Raw genomic sequence first — 7441 nt, 5'->3', positions numbered from 1 at the left:
ACGCTACTGAGGTTGTCACTTGGAAGAGCTTGAAGCCACAATGTTTGTATTGTATCCTTGCAACTTCTGCACTAGACGGTGGAATGGAGGAGGCTGAATGCCTTGTGGATAGTCCCTAAAGGCCACAGTAGCCCAGTGTATAATGTCCCCATGATAGTCTCTATGACCCTTTTTCCAGAGATCCCCATCCCTTTTTTACAGAACACCTCTCTTAAAGGAAAGGATGAGAGACCTAGGTCTGCTCAGCCTTAAGAAAAGTAGACTCAGAGGGGATCTGATCCACATCTATCAATATCTAAGAAGCAGGAGGCAAAGGGATGAGGTCAGACTCTTCTCTGCAGTGTGTGGCAATAGGATGAAGGGAAATGGCCACAAACTGAAGCATAGGAAGTTCTGCACAAATGTGCACAAGAACTTCTTCCCAGTGCAGTGACGGAGCACTGGCACAGCTGCACAGAGAGGTGGTGGAGTCTCCTCTGGAGACATTCAAGACCCACCTGGACACCTACCTGTGCAACCTGGGCTGGGAGCTGCTTTGGCAGAGGGTTGGACTCAGTGATCTCTAGAGGTGCCTTCCAACCCCTACGGTTCTGTGATTCTATGTGATTTGCTAGATTTAGATGGTAAATTGTGCACCTTCTGGACCAAGATCATTGCTCTGAGTTTTTCCAGTTCTTAGGACAGGTTTAGTGTCCTCATGCTTAAGAGGAAGCATCAGCCCAAGGAGTGTTTCTTGCTGCACGTAACCACCTGCCCTGGACTGAGGCAGCACATCTGTCTCTTGCTGCCTTTTCAGGGGGCTCCTCTAGTATGGTCCTATCTGTTTCCACAAGACAACAAATCATCTTCTCAAACCATAAGGGGAACTTTAGAAATCAGTGTATCATGTGGGACCTCTTCTGCTCTCAGGCCACTGGCATGAAAACATCACAGTTCTATTGTGGTGTTAAAACTAATTTGCTACTAGCACAGACACTAGCTGACCATGGGATTTGATGGCCCCAGGTCTGACTGGTATCGGCACCTCCTCTAATCAGTCAGAGTGGGTTTGTTCAAGTTAAATTGTGTAGACGTCTGTAAATAAGAAGACAAAATGCTGATTTTTTTCTCTGTAGCTGTTTACAGCACTGCCTTCAGCTTTCTGATTTTTGTGTCAAAACTCATTGCTCTCCAAGTGGCCGTTCTGATTTAGTGCAATAGACAGTGGTTGCCTGAGAGCAGGACTTTACTGAATAATTGGAGTACAGTTGTGTGGTTGAAGCTTCACTGCTCCCTGATGCTGGTTTTGCTGGTCTGATCCATGCCGTCCGCTATGCAGTACCATCTGACTCTGCACAGGGAATGGAAGCCCTGGGGAAATTCAGACAACCTCAAATGGCATCACGGATCATTTGTAAAATCATTCCACTGCAGTTGCTCTGTGTTTAATTGGAGTGCAAAAGCAAAAAAAAAACAAAAAACAACAACAAAAAAAAAATTACTCAGAAGAGTAATTTGTGACAAACGCAGCAATTTTGTCTGGAGTGTAGGTTTGCTCCAATGTTTTTCCAGTAGGAGATTTGGGGTTAGCAGCAGAGTGAAGTTCATAAGCTAAATTCACGTTTGAGCCTCATCAAAGCATTGGAAACCTAAAACAAATATGCATGTGTTAGATACTGAAGTCGTGGTATGTGCCTGCAGATTGACACTAATTTGGGAGTGAGATCTGGGACTTGAAGGAGTTGTGTTAAGCATACACACAGGGTGTGTAGCTGCCTTTTGTCTAGCAGAAACCTTGTCATCCACTTTCAGTCAAATAACACAGAGAAGCAGACCTCTAAAAGTCTTGGAGTTCCTGCCGACTTTATGAAAGTTGGTCGATGGGAAAGAGACCTGAAGTGATGCAGGGGACTTCCTCTCATTGCCTACCCAGAGGCCTCCAGCTTTTGTTGCCAAAGTAAAGTACAGATCCAGATGGAGCCAAAAAGCAACTTGAAAGCTGCTGTTTGAAACTTCCCTCTCTTCATTGGTTGCTTTGTCTACACCCACAGTGATACTTAGCTGGTATCACAACCTGATGATGTTGCATCACAGAAGGACTTTCACAAAACACTCTGTTGAAGATTGAGCCCATTCAGGAGTGAGTCATCTTTGGTCCTGAAATCAGTTGCTGGTTTGGGCACTTCTTGCATTATGCAATGATGATATTCTTCTGGGTAAACAAGCCACTCCTTTTCCAGCTTCATTCTATAAAATAGGTGTTATGATTCCTGTGGCACCCTGTGGCCCATCCTTGCAGCTCTCCCTGTCCAAATCAATCTCTTCCTATTTGGGTCACCACAAGTAAATGTACTGCTCTGGCTGAGATCTCATCATGGCTGTGTGCCATGATGTGAACAGTTCATGGATGCTTCCTATACCTGTTTCCATGGGATCTATTTCACCCATCTCTGATCCCCAGAGCTACTTTTTGCCCTTTTTTATTTTACCCATTCTGTCATGTTTTGTTTACTGACGGTCAACTACTCCAACAGTGCGCTGTGTTCTTTGTTGTTCTTTCCAAAGACCTTACAGAGCAAGAGTTGCTTTGCAGTCATTACTGTTCCCTGGTGGTTTGGGCTTTCCTGTGAAACCCACTCTCATGTCCTCTGTCTTAAATACCAGGATTCTTTATTGATAGAACGACTCAGTTGTTTTCTCCTTTTCCAAGTTGTCTCATGTTGGATATAAAGGCATATTGGTCAAACACGTGCCAGATTTTGCTTTTGCCACCTCCCAGTTCAAGTTCATTTTATCTGTGCAGGCTACATGAGTTCTCTTTATATCTGCATTTTAGACCTTTGGATAAAAACAGCTATAAAAATGAAGAGTATTACAGTTTTTATGAGTCACTAAGAAGAAGGTGCTTGCTTTGTTGATTCACTGTCTTGGAAAACAGCAGATTTTCCCAGCAAGCTGAAATGACAGCAGCATGGGTATCTTGCAGTCTTTCTGACTAGCAGAAGGCAGCATGATCTTGTCTTCTATAGAGGTTAGAAGATGTCTGTATAGAAAGCGGACTCTGACTGTTCAGCTCTTCTTTGGCTTCAGAGAGAAAACAGAACAAATTGGGCTTCAGATTTCTCCAAGTGGTTTCCTATAACAGGAACTTCCTGAATACAATTTGTAAGACAAGATCAGACTTCCTCAGCTCCCAGAAAGATTATATTTCTGATACCACACCGAACATTTTCCAGAGTGAGTTTAAAAAAAAAATAACCCAAAGTGGAAAGATGTAATTCCTGCCAGACAACTTAAGCCAGCTCATCTTCTGGCAGAAATTCATTATTGATGCTGTGGATGAGTGAGCTTGTCCAGAAAGCCAACACCTTGCTTAAGGCATCTCTCCTAGGAAGGAAAGAGAACCAAAAACTGAACTTGTGGACTGTTATAGCTGGGCAAGATGAATCTAAAGGGTCTGACAAGGAAATGCTGTTCAGTTTGGGGCATTATCTAAACAAAGCATGAAAAACTACTTGCCCTGACAGATGCATCTTAGACAAACAGGCTGTCTCATTGGCTGATGTGGGCTCATCATTCTACTTGGCCTCCTCAGGGCTGCACCACCCAGGTGCACAATGGGCTCCCAACAATGATGCTGTGATGCACCTGTCACTCTTCTGGCTGAAATCCCTTGCTGAACTGCAGAGATCATTGTTTGTAGCAGATAGGTGGAGGTTTGTGGGTTTGGCTGCTGGATTCCCTTCTTAACCTAGTTGATGAGGAATGTTTTGAGCAGGAATAGGCAGGAGGTGGAGCAGCCAGCTCACCCCTGGGTCTCATGGACCAGTAGCTATTTTTGGTCAATTGTGATACACTCAGAAGCACTTCAGGTATGATGAACTCATAGGTCACTGGTGTAACAGCTCAGAGCACTTCCATGCCAGTATTTTGGCAGTGCTTTACTTGCCCACAGGACTGTTCATTGTGAGGACTTGAGACTGTTCTGTAGCTGCCTCTGACAGAGCAGTTAAGAGCTACATACGTGGTTTGTGACAATCTGTGCTATGATCTGTTACATGTACCATGCTTCTCTGAGCTCAGAGCTGTGTGCAGAGACCCCACTGTCATGGAAGGGTGTCAGGACTAAAGAATGGGAAAAGCATCAACAAGGAAAAGCTATAATGTGTAGGATATGCATAGTGCCAGACTGACAATACATGTTAGAAAATCAATGTGATTTTCTTCATTTGTGAGGAAGTCTGTGGAAGAATCAAAGCCAATGGTATAATGGATGGAAAAGCAGTTGTTAAAACTAGGTATGCTTTGTCCTTTGCCTTGTTCACTAGGCAGCTGCAATGGAAACAAGCAGATGAGGGAACTCAGAGAAAATGCTGTGCAGTAAGCGATTGTCAGCTTTTCCTGATAGCACTGTTAGGTCTAACCAAACACACCCCGTCTGTGAGCTGACACACTGTCAGATGGGAAAGAAAAGGAATCTGTACCTTACCAAGACCCTCTGCAAACCAGCCCTCACACAGGCTGCTGCCTCCCCTCTTCCTTGAGTTTCTCTTCTGCTCTCACTTGATCACTCCCAGACTGTGTCACCACCTGTGGGAGGGGTGCCACCTGTGTAGGTGTAGTTCACCTGCTCTGACCACAGCAGTAGGGTGGAGCCTGCACACTGTCACTGTAGTGTGGAATCAAGGTAGGGTGCTTGCTACTGTCAGCACGGTTTGCGTAATTCTTCATAGTTGTTCTGTCTCATTTCAGCTTTGGGAACGGTCCATCCAGAAGAAATTTGTTAATAGTTAGGAAAAAGAATTTTGAGTATTTTAAATGTGTCTGTTTGCTGCCATAGGTGGTCTGCAACACTGACTGATGATGTTGGCAGCTCTTCCAGAGACGCTGGAGCTGTCCTTGAGATGTGTTTTCATGGCAAGTTGCCTGAGATGTGAGTGTTTCAGCCATGACCTGTCATAGAGGCAGGGGTCAACATATGAGCTGTATAGAAAGCAATGTGCTGGAGTGAGTCCAGAGAAGTTAGTGCTGTGCTCCCAGGCTGTGTGTCTGCAGCAATGTCACACACATCCTCTGGAGCAGAGCCATCCAAGGTCTTGAGCCTTGGATACACTGGCCTGCATTGAGCTAGTCTATATGACTCCTGCTCCAGAGACTGAGTGCAAAATTACTGCACTATAAACAATTGCATTTGCACACAAATCCCAATAATGATTTTCTTTTAAACAAACTCGGCACAGAGGTATTGAGCCCACAGACCTCAGCTCTGCTGTCTCCCTGGCTAGCAAAAACCTTGCTGGGTAGGGACCCATTTTACACAGAATCTCTGAAATCCTTAATTTAGCCTTTGCCCCACTCTTGAGGTCTAAAGGAAAGTAAGAAGTACAGATTATGGCTCCTAGAACAGCAGGGGAGATACTGAACAGCAGTGTCTTGTGGTTAAGGAAAAAAAATGGATGCTTCTCCAGAAAGGAATTTCAGTGGAGCAAGGTATCACGTTACCATGATGTTCACACTGTCTGTACTGGGGAGCATGGTTAGCAGTGAGGATTCCATCTGGGAATGGATTTATTTCTGTCTCCCCTTCTCTGCATGGCAACATTGGCCAAGAAATGAATAAAGCCAACTGAAGCACTGCCCCTAGCTGCCCAGCAGTCACTGCCCGGGTCACCTGCTCAGCAGGTCAGAACCATGCTGACTGCTCCTTCTAGAGCTGCTATTGACAGAAGCCAAACTGGAGAGGCTCAGGCTCCTCAAATTCTCAGACTGCAGCCAAAAATAAAAGCAACTTAGATTTAATGATCCACTCCTGGCAAACCTATATTTGGATCAAGGCTTGGTTAATCTATCGTTGCCATAATAGCAATCTGGAGCTGAGATTGACTGAAGTACTCAGTGTGGAAGTAGCAGTCCAAACACAACAACCAGATGTTGCTAAGAGCCCCAGAATCTAGCCAAGGACAGCATAGTCCTTTACTTCAAGATTCAGGGCTCAATCCTTTCAAGTCAAAGCTGCTCTTCAGGGCAGAGCTGCCCACTCAGAGAGCAGTGAGCAGCTGAGCTTCCTGAAGAGACAATGTCATGTTATTGTTGTAAAAAGAAGACAGAAAAGAATATATATGTACAAAAAGAAATGAAGAGAGCGTGGGACCTGTGGATGTTGGTGGGTATGAGAGACAGCAATGAAACTGCTGGAAAGGCTTTCCAGCAAAGTAGAGTCAGCACAGCCCTTTACCATCAACAGAGGTTGCATGCTTTTGTAGCCCACAGCACTAAACCAATCCTGATTGCGAGGTGACCTAAAAGAGCTCTCTGAGGCACACTGAGTTCTTGATTAGCTGTCACTTCTATAGCTATTTACATGGATACTTTCATTGTATTTAGATAAGCCCACAAGCTGTCTGTGCTTTCCCAGACAACAGGATAGTTGGACTAGATGATCTCTAGAGGTCCCTTCCATCCCCTACAAGTTAGTTATCTGTGGATCTTCTAGATTCACCCACTTCAAGAACAGGGACCTGATCCAACAGTGTTATTGGCTTTCATGCACCGTTATAACCAATGGTTGGATCAGATCCAGAATTCCAAGGACACGGGCTAGGCATTCCCAGCCAGTCACCCCGCTCCCCTGTGTGAGGACTCCCCCAGTGCCCACCTCACAGCTGGTGCGTGTCCCTGCACTGAGCTCCCTCTGGCTCAGGGGATCACTAAAGCTTCCAACTTCTGACAGCAGTCCTTCCCTCTCCTTTACCTTCTTATTCCCTCTTCCTCCCCAGAGCACATTTTGATTGACTGATACAAAACTTCCAAATGGATAGGTCTGTTTTGCAACAAAACCTCTCTGAAAAATGGAAAAAAAAAATAGGGTGTTTTTTAAAAGCTTAAAAGAGGAAACAAACATTATTGTGACAGAAGGTAGAGCTGGAGGAGCCCAGAATAATTCAGGAAACCTGAAAGATTTTACACAATATTTTAACCTGGAATCCTTAGGGCTTTGGGGAGGAGGGTATCTCAGATATCAGGTATCTCAGGGTATCTCATCACCCAGGTCCAGAAGTGGAGGAACATGTTTAAACAGCTGCAGGTGCAAAGTGCTGCCGTTCCAGCAGAGCAGCACTGTCATACAGCTGAGCACCTTCTGGGGAGAGCCAGCTCAGGACACTGCCATGATGAAATCTGGAGTTTCAGCAGTGAGTGCAGGGATCATTCTCAGCACGTGGGCACCGAGATTTACAGCAAACCCAAATCCTCAGTGGTTCTGTCATGGCAGGCGTTGCTTGGCTCAAGAGATACCAGACCAGGGGCAGGCATCAGAGGTTTCCCAGCCTGTCAAACAGCTTCTTTTCAACATGAGTCCTTTTGATCTACATCCTTATTTAGCTTTAGAGATGTGTGCCTCCTTCTTAGACCCAAAGCAGAGTCAGTGTGTGCACAAAGCCTGTTTTTTCCACCTCACCAAAGG

Source organism: Cyrtonyx montezumae, unplaced genomic scaffold (assembly GCF_038088225.1).
Source record: "Cyrtonyx montezumae isolate F1298 unplaced genomic scaffold, pur_monq_1.0 scaffold_9, whole genome shotgun sequence".
NCBI classification, from domain to species: domain Eukaryota; kingdom Metazoa; phylum Chordata; class Aves; order Galliformes; family Odontophoridae; genus Cyrtonyx; species Cyrtonyx montezumae.
This window is presented reverse-complemented; position numbering follows the sequence as displayed.